The 13,754-nt window shown below is 48.3% G+C and overlaps 9 non-coding genes across 9 annotated transcripts; all 9 read left to right on the top strand.

Annotated features, from left to right (window-relative positions):
• Positions 1 to 443: 443 nt before the first annotated feature.
• Positions 444 to 516, top strand: TRNAV-UAC (transfer RNA valine (anticodon UAC)). The gene has a single exon. It is a non-coding gene; the product is annotated as a tRNA-Val (tRNA).
• A 1,521-nt stretch (positions 517 to 2,037) lies between these two features.
• Positions 2,038 to 2,110, top strand: TRNAV-AAC (transfer RNA valine (anticodon AAC)). Its single transcript has one exon. It is a non-coding gene; the product is annotated as a tRNA-Val (tRNA).
• Positions 2,111 to 3,446: 1,336 nt separating this feature from the next.
• Positions 3,447 to 3,518, top strand: TRNAP-UGG (transfer RNA proline (anticodon UGG)). Its single transcript has one exon. It is a non-coding gene; the product is annotated as a tRNA-Pro (tRNA).
• Positions 3,519 to 3,962: 444 nt separating this feature from the next.
• Positions 3,963 to 4,035, top strand: TRNAV-UAC (transfer RNA valine (anticodon UAC)). Its single transcript has one exon. It is a non-coding gene; the product is annotated as a tRNA-Val (tRNA).
• Positions 4,036 to 5,556: 1,521 nt separating this feature from the next.
• TRNAV-AAC (transfer RNA valine (anticodon AAC)) lies at positions 5,557 to 5,629 on the top strand. The gene has a single exon. It is a non-coding gene; the product is annotated as a tRNA-Val (tRNA).
• A 1,852-nt stretch (positions 5,630 to 7,481) lies between these two features.
• TRNAV-UAC (transfer RNA valine (anticodon UAC)) lies at positions 7,482 to 7,554 on the top strand. Its single transcript has one exon. It is a non-coding gene; the product is annotated as a tRNA-Val (tRNA).
• A 1,521-nt stretch (positions 7,555 to 9,075) lies between these two features.
• TRNAV-AAC (transfer RNA valine (anticodon AAC)) lies at positions 9,076 to 9,148 on the top strand. The gene has a single exon. It is a non-coding gene; the product is annotated as a tRNA-Val (tRNA).
• A 1,852-nt stretch (positions 9,149 to 11,000) lies between these two features.
• Positions 11,001 to 11,073, top strand: TRNAV-UAC (transfer RNA valine (anticodon UAC)). Its single transcript has one exon. It is a non-coding gene; the product is annotated as a tRNA-Val (tRNA).
• A 1,521-nt stretch (positions 11,074 to 12,594) lies between these two features.
• Positions 12,595 to 12,667, top strand: TRNAV-AAC (transfer RNA valine (anticodon AAC)). Its single transcript has one exon. It is a non-coding gene; the product is annotated as a tRNA-Val (tRNA).
• The last annotated feature ends 1,087 nt before the right edge of the window (positions 12,668 to 13,754 follow it).

Here is a 13,754-nt window from a genome sequence, read left to right as displayed (position 1 = left end):
TGCCTTCATAGGTTCGATCTGTTTTTAAACAGGAGTATTTCTGCTTTCCACTCTTGTAAGATGCCATGGTGGAATGCATTGCATGCTTCCTACTGGTGTCGAGGCAGTTCGGCATGATGAAGGAGTGCGGGATTTCTTTCTAACTGCTTTTTTGTGTTGGAGCAGCACTTCTCGTTGGAACATGAAATGCACAGTGCTTCTCCAAAGTAATTGCAGGGCTGGTTTTGAAATCACCTCTTGGAATGAAAGTGATCCCAGTTCCTTTCTTCCAAAGGAAGAGATCCTGTCAGAAAGGCTCAGCTTTGAGCGTCATGAATATTGTCCCTTAGTCCTTGCATTCCAGTCCAAAGCATAGCCACATAAAGAAAGCAGGTGTGTCTGTTTCCAGTGCAGTGGTTCCAGTCCAATGCATAGCCACATGAAGCAAGTAAGCAGGCATGTCTGTTTCTGTAGTGTAGTGGTTATCACGTTCGCCTTACACGCGAAAGGTCCCTGGTTCGAGGCCAGGCAGAAACAGCAAGTTGCTGTGCTTTATCACATTATTTGCATTTACCACCTCACCTGACAGGTAAATTGAAATTAAAGAGGCTGTGTCTATCCCTCACCATCGTGAGGTACTACGCTCCAAGGGCATCGGTCTCAACTCACCAAGAGAAGACGATACACCTTACGGCAGTCAGTTGCTCCCTTTTTTACCTTTCCATCGAAGCCTGGGCCTACTGTGGTCAAGCCAGCCAAGGAAGGAAGGTATGAGAGCGAAAATGGCTTTCCTACCTTCACCAAGAACATACACCTTGAGCAAAGAAAGGGCCAGACTTACAAGGCCCTATCGCCACCGGCACATCATCTTTAGTGACGCCCCGGTGGCACTATGTACTGTGCCGTATTTACAAGACGCCGTTCAACCACGTTTTGTGGCTTAACACCACCTTGTAAATACGGCCCCTTCACACGCAGCCCTTTCCCTGGAAGGGGCGTGCAATGGGCGTTGCTCTGGGTGGGCCACTGCAACACCATAGCATTTTGATGCTGCTCCAGTTTTACGAGTTTTTGTAAATCTGTGGCAGCGCCAAAATCCAAGCGCCATACAATGGGTGTCGTTATAGTGGAGAAACGAGCAGAAATGTTTTCATTTCTCCTCATTTTTGCTCTTTCTATGTGTGCTGCACGAACATATCGCCACTGAAGATTTCTGTTGTGCAGGAAGGTGTGCCTTCCTGAACAAAAACAATTTCCCCCTCCACGCAGCCATCCTTGTACCATGGCGCAAGGATGGCTGCGTTGGTGCTCGGCAGCTAATTTAGAGCTGGCGCAGAGGGAAGCACAGGGGTGCGCTGTATTCTACTAAATACGGCGCTTCCCTGCATTTTGAAAATGACTGAGTGCGAGGCTGCCAAATTTGGCAGAGCGTCTCACTCAGTCATCCTCTTGTAATTATGGGCCAAAAGGTCTAAAGGATAGAGGCGTTTTATGTCATGTTCGATGACGACCATGGAAATGACTCTAGTCATATTGCAGAAGAGAGAACCATGTGCATTTTCTTGCCTTGCGATGTATTCGCCCACTCTCTGCCCTCAACCCTAGGAGCAGGGTCTGAGCAGTGGTGCTTCTGTGCCCTCGCTCGTTGGTGTCCGGGTCCAAATCCCCAACACACCCTTTTTAGCAGAAAACACACAAATTTTACTCAAAATACACAAAGCTTGAAGATTCCTCATTCCACTCAAAGCATTGTTGTGCAAAATATTTTTAGCCTCAGGAGAAAAAAAGGATCACCATGCCTTGGCTTCCTTCCTGCTTGCTTTCAGTGTGCTCTGTGTGATGCTTTCACAGGCTCTGGTTTCAGGCATTTAGGCATCAGATATTTGTCTCTACCCGCAGCTGTGACTTTTCAGTACATCTGAGTGTACGCTTGCTGGCTGACAACGCTGCAATTTTCACACTTACTCCTCGCTTTGCGAGCAACTGCTGATCAAGTATAGAGGCAATCGGGCAAACATATGAGGGGAATTTTGCTCCTTCAGTCAAGCCCTCATGCTTGTTTCTGTAGTGTAGTGGTTATCACGTTCGCCTAACACGCGAAAGGTCCCCGGTTCGAGACCGGGCAGAAACAATGGGCAGTGTCTGCTTTTGTGTTTGCTCCCTAAAAGCTTAGTCTCACTCAGGGATGGCCTTTAAAAACTTGTGACCTGTGTAAAACTTGTATTACTATTGCAGGCCGGTAAAAAGTTATCTGCATCTTTGCGTAGTCGTGCATGTGCCTGGTTTCTTATTCTGTTTTTTACTTTTTTTTTTCTTGGCCATGTTATATTGTGGGGCCTTTAAACCTGTCACCTTGATAGGAACATTGCAAGCGGCAGCATCGACAAGTGCAGACTGAGGAGTCAGACCTAAACACAGACTCAGCTGTCAGGATGGCCGAGTGGTCTAAGGCGGCAGCCTCAAGAGAGCTTGATCTTCAGTTAAGCTAAGCATCCTGGTTTGCTCATGTAGTTGTGGGTTCATATCGCACTTCTGATAGGTCTATTTTCTGCCCTTAAATCTTCCTCTGCTTGCACAGCCAGCTCCCCACAACACTATCTTTGCAAGCTGCTGTAGCATATGAAAAGAAATCCACCAACCCTCCGGCTGGGCCCTCAATCAGCATTCCATGTATTTCTGGAAGGGGCATCTCAGTCACGCCTTCTGTTAGAGCTGCACCTTATCACTGTAACTACCATGCTGGTTTCTACTTAAGCAGTTGATTCCATCGTTTGAAGTGAGGCTCTCCTGCCACTTTTGGGCAGAGAAGGCACTGCCCCTGCAACAACAACAGGCAGACAAGCTCAACCTGGGTTTCCTGGTTAGGTGGGCGGAGCAGAATGGCAATGGTCCCTCCTTGTGACTTGAAATTAACATGAAGAAGACAGAGAGGCAGCTGGGAGTAGGCAGTACCCATGCACCCCTAAACACTGTCTTGCGATTTTCACCCAATTCTGAAATGAGTCGGGAGGAAAGGAGGTGATTTTCCTATCGAAGGCCATTCTGGGAATTCAGCCACCCCGCGTCTCCCAGGTGAGTGTTTCAGGCCTGTGAGGCACTCATATAAATCTCGCCTGATCGAGCACTGAGCGAGCAATTGTGCTTGAATACAAGAGGCATGCTCCTCTGGCTCAGGCGCAAGAGATGGCAGGCCCTTCAGTGCTTCTGGTCTGGAAGTCTACGGTGCAAGGGCCCAGGTCCTGCGGAGGCGTACAACTACCAGAAAGGGTCTGCTTTTCTCATCAGCGCCACAGTTCAGCTTGCTAGCATAGGGCTTCTTGACTACCTCTTGCCTTGCTAGAGGCAAAAAAAAAACCCTTGGCACAAAACATCAATTGCTATGGCACGCTTAGAAGGAGAGTCTCCAAGTGGCCCTGCTTTTTCACAAAGACACTTCAGAAGATGTTTGAAAGGCTTTTGCAGCAGCAGGCTCGTTGGTCTAGGGGTATGATTCTCGCTTTGGGTGTGAGAGGTCCCGGGTTCAAATCCCGGACGAGCCCGTGCCTTCATAGGTTCGATCTGTTTTTAAACAGGAGTATTTCTGCTTTCCACTCTTGTAAGATGCCATGGTGGAATGCATTGCATGCTTTCTACTGGTGTCGAGGCAGTTCGGCATGATGAAGGAGTGCGGGATTTCTTTCTAACTGCTTTTTTGTGTTGGAGCAGCACTTCTCGTTGGAACATGAAATGCACAGTGCTTCTCCAAAGTAATTGCAGGGCTGGTTTTGAAATCACCTCTTGGAATGAAAGTGATCCCAGTTCCTTTCTTCCAAAGGAAGAGATCCTGTCAGAAAGGCTCAGCTTTGAGCGTCATGAATATTGTCCCTTAGTCCTTGCATTCCAGTCCAAAGCATAGCCACATAAAGAAAGCAGGTGTGTCTGTTTCCAGTGCAGTGGTTCCAGTCCAATGCATAGCCACATGAAGCAAGTAAGCAGGCATGTCTGTTTCTATAGTGTAGTGGTTATCACGTTCGCCTTACACGCGAAAGGTCCCTGGTTCGAGGCCAGGCAGAAACAGCAAGTTGCTGTGCTTTATCACATTATTTGCATTTACCACCTCACCTGACAGGTAAATTGAAATTAAAAAGGCTGTGTCTATCCCTCACCATCGTGAGGTACTACGCTCCAAGGGCATCGGTCTCAACTCACCAAGAGAAAACGATACACCTTACGGCAGTCAGTTGCTCCCTTTTTTACCTTTCCATTGAAGCCTGGGCCTACTGTGGTCAAGCCAGCCAAGGAAGGAAGGTATGAGAGCGAAAATGGCTTTCCTACCTTCACCAAGAACATACACCTTGAGCAAAGAAAGGGCCAGACTTACAAGGCCCTATCGCCACCGGCACATCATCTTTAGTGACGCCCCGGTGGCACTATGTACTGTGCCGTATTTACAAGACGCCGTTCAACCACGTTTTGTGGCTTAACACCACCTTGTAAATACGGCCCCTTCACACGCAGCCCTTTCCCTGGAAGGGGCGTGCAATGGGCGTTGCTCTGGGTGGGCCACTGCAACACCATAGCATTTTGATGCTGCTCCAGTTTTACGAGTTTTTGTAAATCTGTGGCAGCGCCAAAATCCAAGCGCCATACAATGGGTGTCGTTATAGTGGAGAAACGAGCAGAAATGTTTTCATTTCTCCTCATTTTTGCTCTTTCTATGTGTGCTGCACGAACATATCGCCACTGAAGATTTCTGTTGTGCAGGAAGGTGTGCCTTCCTGAACAAAAACAATTTCCCCCTCCACGCAGCCATCCTTGTACCATGGCGCAAGGATGGCTGCGTTGGTGCTCGGCAGCTAATTTAGAGCTGGCGCAGAGGGAAGCACAGGGGTGCGCTGTATTCTACTAAATACGGCGCTTCCCTGCATTTTGAAAATGACTGAGTGCGAGGCTGCCAAATTTGGCAGAGCGTCTCACTCAGTCATCCTCTTGTAATTATGGGCCAAAAGGTCTAAAGGATAGAGGCGTTTTATGTCATGTTCGATGACGACCATGGAAATGACTCTAGTCATATTGCAGAAGAGAGAACCATGTGCATTTTCTTGCCTTGCGATGTATTCGCCCACTCTCTGCCCTCAACCCTAGGAGCAGGGTCTGAGCAGTGGTGCTTCTGTGCCCTCGCTCGTTGGTGTCCGGGTCCAAATCCCCAACACACCCTTTTTAGCAGAAAACACACAAATTTTACTCAAAATACACAAAGCTTGAAGATTCCTCATTCCACTCAAAGCATTGTTGTGCAAAATATTTTTAGCCTCAGGAGAAAAAAAGGATCACCATGCCTTGGCTTCCTTCCTGCTTGCTTTCAGTGTGCTCTGTGTGATGCTTTCACAGGCTCTGGTTTCAGGCATTTAGGCATCAGATATTTGTCTCTACCCGCAGCTGTGACTTTTCAGTACATCTGAGTGTACGCTTGCTGGCTGACAACGCTGCAATTTTCACACTTACTCCTCGCTTTGCGAGCAACTGCTGATCAAGTATAGAGGCAATCGGGCAAACATATGAGGGGAATTTTGCTCCTTCAGTCAAGTCCTCATGCTTGTTTCTGTAGTGTAGTGGTTATCACGTTTGCCTAACACGCGAAAGGTCCCCGGTTCGAGACCGGGCAGAAACAATGGGCAGTGTCTGCTTTTGTGTTTGCTCCCTAAAAGCTTAGTCTCACTCAGGGATGTCCTTTAAAAACTTGTGACCTGTGTAAAACTTGTATTACTATTGCAGGCCGGTAAAAAGTTATCTGCATCTTTGCGTAGTCGTGCATGTGCCTGGTTTCTTATTCTGTTTTTTACTTTTTTTTTTCTTGGCCATGTTATATTGTGGGGCCTTTAAACCTGTCACCTTGATAGGAACATTGCAAGCGGCAGCATCGACAAGTGCAGACTGAGGAGTCAGACCTAAACACAGACTCAGCTGTCAGGATGGTCGAGTGGTCTAAGGCGGCAGCCTCAAGAGAGCTTGATCTTCAGTTAAGCTAAGCATCCTGGTTTGCTCATGTAGTTGTGGGTTCATATCGCACTTCTGATAGGTCTATTTTCTGCCCTTAAATCTTCCTCTGCTTGCACAGCCAGCTCCCCACAACACTATCTTTGCAAGCTGCTGTAGCATATTAAAAGAAATCCACCAACCCTCCGGCTGGGCCCTCAATCAGCATTCCATGTATTTCTGGAAGGGGCATCTCAGTCACGCCTTCTGTTAGAGCTGCACCTTATCACTGTAACTACCATGCTGGTTTCTACTTAAGCAGTTGATTCCATCGTTTGAAGTGAGGCTCTCCTGCCACTTTTGGGCAGAGAAGGCACTGCCCCTGCAACAACAACAGGCAGACAAGCTCAACCTGGGTTTCCTGGTTAGGTGGGCGGAGCAGAATGGCAATGGTCCCTCCTTGTGACTTGAAATTAACATGAAGAAGACAGAGAGGCAGCTGGGAGTAGGCAGTACCCATGCACCCCTGAACACTGTCTTGCGATTTTCACCCAATTCTGAAATGAGTCGGGAGGAAAGGAGGTGATTTTCCTATCGAAGGCCATTCTGAGAATTCAGCCACCCAGCGTCTCCCAGGTGAGTGTTTCAGGCCTGTGAGGCACTCATATAAATCTCGCCTGATCGAGCCCTGAGCGAGCAAGTGTGCTTGAATACAAGAGGCATGCTCCTCTGGCTCAGGCGCAAGAGATGGCAGGCCCTTCAGTGCTTCTGGTCTGGAAGTCTACGGTGCAAGGGCCCAGGTCCTGCGGAGGCGTACAACTACCAGAAAGGGTCTGCTTTTCTCATCAGCGCCACAGTTCAGCTTGCTAGCATAGGGCTTCTTGACTACCTCTTGCCTTGCTAGAGGCAAAAAAAAAACCCTTGGCACAAAACATCAATTGCTATGGCACGCTTAGAAGGAGAGTCTCCAAGTGGCCCTGCTTTTTCACAAAGACACTTCAGAAGATGTTTGAAAGGCTTTTGCAGCAGCAGGCTCGTTGGTCTAGGGGTATGATTCTCGCTTTGGGTGTGAGAGGTCCCGGGTTCAAATCCCGGAAGAGCCCGTGCCTTCATAGGTTCGATCTGTTTTTAAACAGGAGTATTTCTGCTTTCCACTCTTGTAAGATGCCATGGTGGAATGCATTGCATGCTTTCTACTGGTGTCGAGGCAGTTCGGCATGATGAAGGAGTGCGGGATTTCTTTCTAACTGCTTTTTTGTGTTGGAGCAGCACTTCTCGTTGGAACATGAAATGCACAGTGCTTCTCCAAAGTAATTGCAGGGCTGGTTTTGAAATCACCTCTTGGAATGAAAGTGATCCCATTTCCTTTCTTCCAAAGGAAGAGATCCTGTCAGAAAGGCTCAGCTTTGAGCGTCATGAATATTGTCCCTTAGTCCTTGCATTCCAGTCCAAAGCATAGCCACATAAAGAAAGCAGGTGTGTCTGTTTCCAGTGCAGTGGTTCCAGTCCAATGCATAGCCACATGAAGCAAGTAAGCAGGCATGTCTGTTTCTGTAGTGTAGTGGTTATCACGTTCGCCTTACACGCGAAAGGTCCCTGGTTCGAGGCCAGGCAGAAACAGCAAGTTGCTGTGCTTTATCACATTATTTGCATTTACCACCTCACCTGACAGGTAAATTGAAATTAAAGAGGCTGTGTCTATCCCTCACCATCGTGAGGTACTACGCTCCAAGGGCATCGGTCTCAACTCACCAAGAGAAGACGATACACCTTACGGCAGTCAGTTGCTCCCTTTTTGACCTTTCCATTGAAGCCTGGGCCTACTGTGGTCAAGCCAGCCAAGGAAGGAAGGTATGAGAGCGAAAATGGCTTTCCTACCTTCACCAAGAACATACACCTTGAGCAAAGAAAGGGCCAGACTTACAAGGCCCTATCGCCACCGGCACATCATCTTTAGTGACGCCCCGGTGGCACTATGTACTGTGCCGTATTTACAAGACGCCGTTCAACCACGTTTTGTGGCTTAACACCACCTTGTAAATACGGCCCCTTCACACGCAGCCCTTTCCCTGGAAGGGGCGTGCAATGGGCGTTGCTCTGGGTGGGCCACTGCAACACCATAGCATTTTGATGCTGCTCCAGTTTTACGAGTTTTTGTAAATCTGTGGCAGCGCCAAAATCCAAGCGCCATACAATGGGTGTCGTTATAGTGGAGAAACGAGCAGAAATGTTTTCATTTCTCCTCATTTTTGCTCTTTCTATGTGTGCTGCACGAACATATCGCCACTGAAGATTTCTGTTGTGCAGGAAGGTGTGCCTTCCTGAACAAAAACAATTTCCCCCTCCACGCAGCCATCCTTGTACCATGGCGCAAGGATGGCTGCGTTGGTGCTCGGCAGCTAATTTAGAGCTGGCGCAGAGGGAAGCACAGGGGTGCGCTGTATTCTACTAAATACAGCGCTTCCCTGCATTTTGAAAATGACTGAGTGCGAGGCTGCCAAATTTGGCAGAGCGTCTCACTCAGTCATCCTCTTGTAATTATGGGCCAAAAGGTCTAAAGGATAGAGGCGTTTTATGTCATGTTCGATGACGACCATGGAAATGACTCTAGTCATATTGCAGAAGAGAGAACCATGTGCATTTTCTTGCCTTGCGATGTATTCGCCCACTCTCTGCCCTCAACCCTAGGAGCAGGGTGTGAGCAGTGGTGCTTCTGTGCCCTCGCTCGTTGGTGTCCGGGTCCAAATCCCCAACACACCCTTTTTAGCAGAAAACACACAAATTTTACTCAAAATACACAAAGCTTGAAGATTCCTCATTCCACTCAAAGCATTGTTGTGCAAAATATTTTTAGCCTCAGGAGAAAAAAAGGATCACCATGCCTTGGCTTCCTTCCTGCTTGCTTTCAGTGTGCTCTGTGTGATGCTTTCACAGGCTCTGGTTTCAGGCATTTAGGCATCAGATATTTGTCTCTACCCGCAGCTGTGACTTTTCAGTACATCTGAGTGTACGCTTGCTGGCTGACAACGCTGCAATTTTCACACTTACTCCTCGCTTTGCGAGCAACTGCTGATCAAGTATAGAGGCAATCGGGCAAGCATATGAGGGGAATTTTGCTCCTTCAGTCAAGCCCTCATGCTTGTTTCTGTAGTGTAGTGGTTATCACGTTCGCCTAACACGCGAAAGGTCCCCGGTTCGAGACCGGGCAGAAACAATGGGCAGTGTCTGCTTTTGTGTTTGCTCCCTAAAAGCTTAGTCTCACTCAGGGATGGCCTTTAAAAACTTGTGACCTGTGTAAAACTTGTATTACTATTGCAGGCCGGTAAAAAGTTATCTGCATCTTTGCGTAGTCGTGCATGTGCCTGGTTTCTTATTCTGTTTTTTACTTTTTTTTTTCTTGGCCATGTTATATTGTGGGGCCTTTAAACCTGTCACCTTGATAGGAACATTGCAAGCGGCAGCATCGACAAGTGCAGACTGAGGAGTCAGACCTAAACACAGACTCAGCTGTCAGGATGGCCGAGTGGTCTAAGGCGGCAGCCTCAAGAGAGCTTGATCTTCAGTTAAGCTAAGCATCCTGGTTTGCTCATGTAGTTGTGGGTTCATATCGCACTTCTGATAGGTCTATTTTCTGCCCTTAAATCTTCCTCTGCTTGCACAGCCAGCTCCCCACAACACTATCTTTGCAAGCTGCTGTAGCATATGAAAAGAAATCCACCAACCCTCCGGCTGGGCCCTCAATCAGCATTCCATGTATTTCTGGAAGGGGCATCTCAGTCACGCCTTCTGTTAGAGCTGCACCTTATCACTGTAACTACCATGCTGGTTTCTACTTAAGCAGTTGATTCCATCGTTTGAAGTGAGGCTCTCCTGCCACTTTTGGGCAGAGAAGGCACTGCCCCTGCAACAACAACAGGCAGACAAGCTCAACCTGGGTTTCCTGGTTAGGTGGGCGGAGCAGAATGGCAATGGTCCCTCCTTGTGACTTGAAATTAACATGAAGAAGACAGAGAGGCAGCTGGGAGTAGGCAGTACCCATGCACCCCTGAACACTGTCTTGCGATTTTCACCCAATTCTGAAATGAGTCGGGAGGAAAGGAGGTGATTTTCCTATCGAAGGCCATTCTGGGAATTCAGCCACCCCGCGTCTCCCAGGTGAGTGTTTCAGGCCTGTGAGGCACTCATATAAATCTCGCCTGATCGAGCACTGAGCGAGCAATTGTGCTTGAATACAAGAGGCATGCTCCTCTGGCTCAGGCGCAAGAGATGGCAGGCCCTTCAGTGCTTCTGGTCTGGAAGTCTACGGTGCAAGGGCCCAGGTCCTGCGGAGGCGTACAACTACCAGAAAGGGTCTGCTTTTCTCATCAGCGCCACAGTTCAGCTTGCTAGCATAGGGCTTCTTGACTACCTCTTGCCTTGCTAGAGGCAAAAAAAAAACCCTTGGCACAAAACATCAATTGCTATGGCACGCTTAGAAGGAGAGTCTCCAAGTGGCCCTGCTTTTTCACAAAGACACTTCAGAAGATGTTTGAAAGGCTTTTGCAGCAGCAGGCTCGTTGGTCTACGGGTATGATTCTCGCTTTGGGTGTGAGAGGTCCCGGGTTCAAATCCCGGACGAGCCCGTGCCTTCATAGGTTCGATCTGTTTTTAAACAGGAGTATTTCTGCTTTCCACTCTTGTAAGATGCCATGGTGGAATGCATTGCATGCTTTCTACTGGTGTCGAGGCAGTTCGGCATGATGAAGGAGTGCGGGATTTCTTTCTAACTGCTTTTTTGTGTTGGAGCAGCACTTCTCGTTGGAACATGAAATGCACAGTGCTTCTCCAAAGTAATTGCAGGGCTGGTTTTGAAATCACCTCTTGGAATGAAAGTGATCCCAGTTCCTTTCTTCCAAAGGAAGAGATCCTGTCAGAAAGGCTCAGCTTTGAGCGTCATGAATATTGTCCCTTAGTCCTTGCATTCCAGTCCAAAGCATAGCCACATAAAGAAAGCAGGTGTGTCTGTTTCCAGTGCAGTGGTTCCAGTCCAATGCATAGCCACATGAAGCAAGTAAGCAGGCATGTCTGTTTCTATAGTGTAGTGGTTATCACGTTCGCCTTACACGCGAAAGGTCCCTGGTTCGAGGCCAGGCAGAAACAGCAAGTTGCTGTGCTTTATCACATTATTTGCATTTACCACCTCACCTGACAGGTAAATTGAAATTAAAAAGGCTGTGTCTATCCCTCACCATCGTGAGGTACTACGCTCCAAGGGCATCGGTCTCAACTCACCAAGAGAAAACGATACACCTTACGGCAGTCAGTTGCTCCCTTTTTGACCTTTCCATTGAAGCCTGGGCCTACTGTGGTCAAGCCAGCCAAGGAAGGAAGGTATGAGAGCGAAAATGGCTTTCCTACCTTCACCAAGAACATACACCTTGAGCAAAGAAAGGGCCAGACTTACAAGGCCCTATCGCCACCGGCACATCATCTTTAGTGACGCCCCGGTGGCACTATGTACTGTGCCGTATTTACAAGACGCCGTTCAACCACGTTTTGTGGCTTAACACCACCTTGTAAATACGGCCCCTTCACACGCAGCCCTTTCCCTGGAAGGGGCGTGCAATGGGCGTTGCTCTGGGTGGGCCACTGCAACACCATAGCATTTTGATGCTGCTCCAGTTTTACGAGTTTTTGTAAATCTGTGGCAGCGCCAAAATCCAAGCGCCATACAATGGGTGTCGTTATAGTGGAGAAACGAGCAGAAATGTTTTCATTTCTCCTCATTTTTGCTCTTTCTATGTGTGCTGCACGAACATATCGCCACTGAAGATTTCTGTTGTGCAGGAAGGTGTGCCTTCCTGAACAAAAACAATTTCCCCCTCCACGCAGCCATCCTTGTACCATGGCGCAAGGATGGCTGCGTTGGTGCTCGGCAGCTAATTTAGAGCTGGCGCAGAGGGAAGCACAGGGGTGCGCTGTATTCTACTAAATACGGCGCTTCCCTGCATTTTGAAAATGACTGAGTGCGAGGCTGCCAAATTTGGCAGAGCGTCTCACTCAGTCATCCTCTTGTAATTATGGGCCAAAAGGTCTAAAGGATAGAGGCGTTTTATGTCATGTTCGATGACGACCATGGAAATGACTCTAGTCATATTGCAGAAGAGAGAACCATGTGCATTTTCTTGCCTTGCGATGTATTCGCCCACTCTCTGCCCTCAACCCTAGGAGCAGGGTCTGAGCAGTGGTGCTTCTGTGCCCTCGCTCGTTGGTGTCCGGGTCCAAATCCCCAACACACCCTTTTTAGCAGAAAACACACAAATTTTACTCAAAATACACAAAGCTTGAAGATTCCTCATTCCACTCAAAGCATTGTTGTGCAAAATATTTTTAGCCTCAGGAGAAAAAAAGGATCACCATGCCTTGGCTTCCTTCCTGCTTGCTTTCAGTGTGCTCTGTGTGATGCTTTCACAGGCTCTGGTTTCAGGCATTTAGGCATCAGATATTTGTCTCTACCCGCAGCTGTGACTTTTCAGTACATCTGAGTGTACGCTTGCTGGCTGACAACGCTGCAATTTTCACACTTACTCCTCGCTTTGCGAGCAACTGCTGATCAAGTATAGAGGCAATCGGGCAAACATATGAGGGGAATTTTGCTCCTTCAGTCAAGCCCGCATGCTTGTTTCTGTAGTGTAGTGGTTATCACGTTCGCCTAACACGCGAAAGGTCCCCGGTTCGAGACCGGGCAGAAACAATGGGCAGTGTCTGCTTTTGTGTTTGCTCCCTAAAAGCTTAGTCTCACTCAGGGATGGCCTTTAAAAACTTGTGACCTGTGTAAAACTTGTATTACTATTGCAGGCGGTAAAAAGTTATCTGCATCTTTGCGTAGTCGTGCATGTGCCTGGTTTCTTATTCAGTTTTTTACTTTTTTTTTCTTGGCCATGTTATATTGTGGGGCCTTTAAACCTGTCACCTTGATAGGAACATTGCAAGCGGCAGCATCGACAAGTGCAGACTGAGGAGTCAGACCTAAACACAGACTCAGCTGTCAGGATGGCCGAGTGGTCTAAGGCGGCAGCCTCAAGAGAGCTTGATCTTCAGTTAAGCTAAGCATCCTGGTTTGCTCATGTAGTTGTGGGTTCATATCGCACTTCTGATAGGTCTATTTTCTGCCCTTAAATCTTCCTCTGCTTGCACAGCCAGCTCCCCACAACACTATCTTTGCAAGCTGCTGTAGCATATGAAAAGAAATCCACCAACCCTCCGGCTGGGCCCTCAATCAGCATTCCATGTATTTCTGGAAGGGGCATCTCAGTCACGCCTTCTGTTAGAGCTGCACCTTATCACTGTAACTACCATGCTGGTTTCTACTTAAGCAGTTGATTCCATCGTTTGAAGTGAGGCTCTCCTGCCACTTTTGGGCAGAGAAGGCACTGCCCCTGCAACAACAACAGGCAGACAAGCTCAACCTGGGTTTCCTGGTTAGGTGGGCGGAGCAGAATGGCAATGGTCCCTCCTTGTGACTTGAAATTAACATGAAGAAGACAGAGAGGCAGCTGGGAGTAGGCAGTACCCATGCACCCCTGAACACTGTCTTGCGATTTTCACCCAATTCTGAAATGAGTCGGGAGGAAAGGAGGTGATTTTCCTATCGAAGGCCATTCTGGGAATTCAGCCACCCCGCGTCTCCCAGGTGAGTGTTTCAGGCCTGTGAGGCACTCATATAAATCTCGCCTGATCGAGCCCTGAGCGAGCAAGTGTGCTTGAATACAAGAGGCATGCTCCTCTGGCTCAGGCGCAAGAGATGGCAGGCCCTTCAGTGCTTCTGGTCTGGAAGTCTA

Source organism: Pleurodeles waltl, chromosome 10 (genome assembly GCF_031143425.1).
Source record: "Pleurodeles waltl isolate 20211129_DDA chromosome 10, aPleWal1.hap1.20221129, whole genome shotgun sequence".
Taxonomy (NCBI): Eukaryota; Metazoa; Chordata; class Amphibia; order Caudata; family Salamandridae; genus Pleurodeles; species Pleurodeles waltl.
This window is presented reverse-complemented; position numbering and strand designations above follow the sequence as displayed.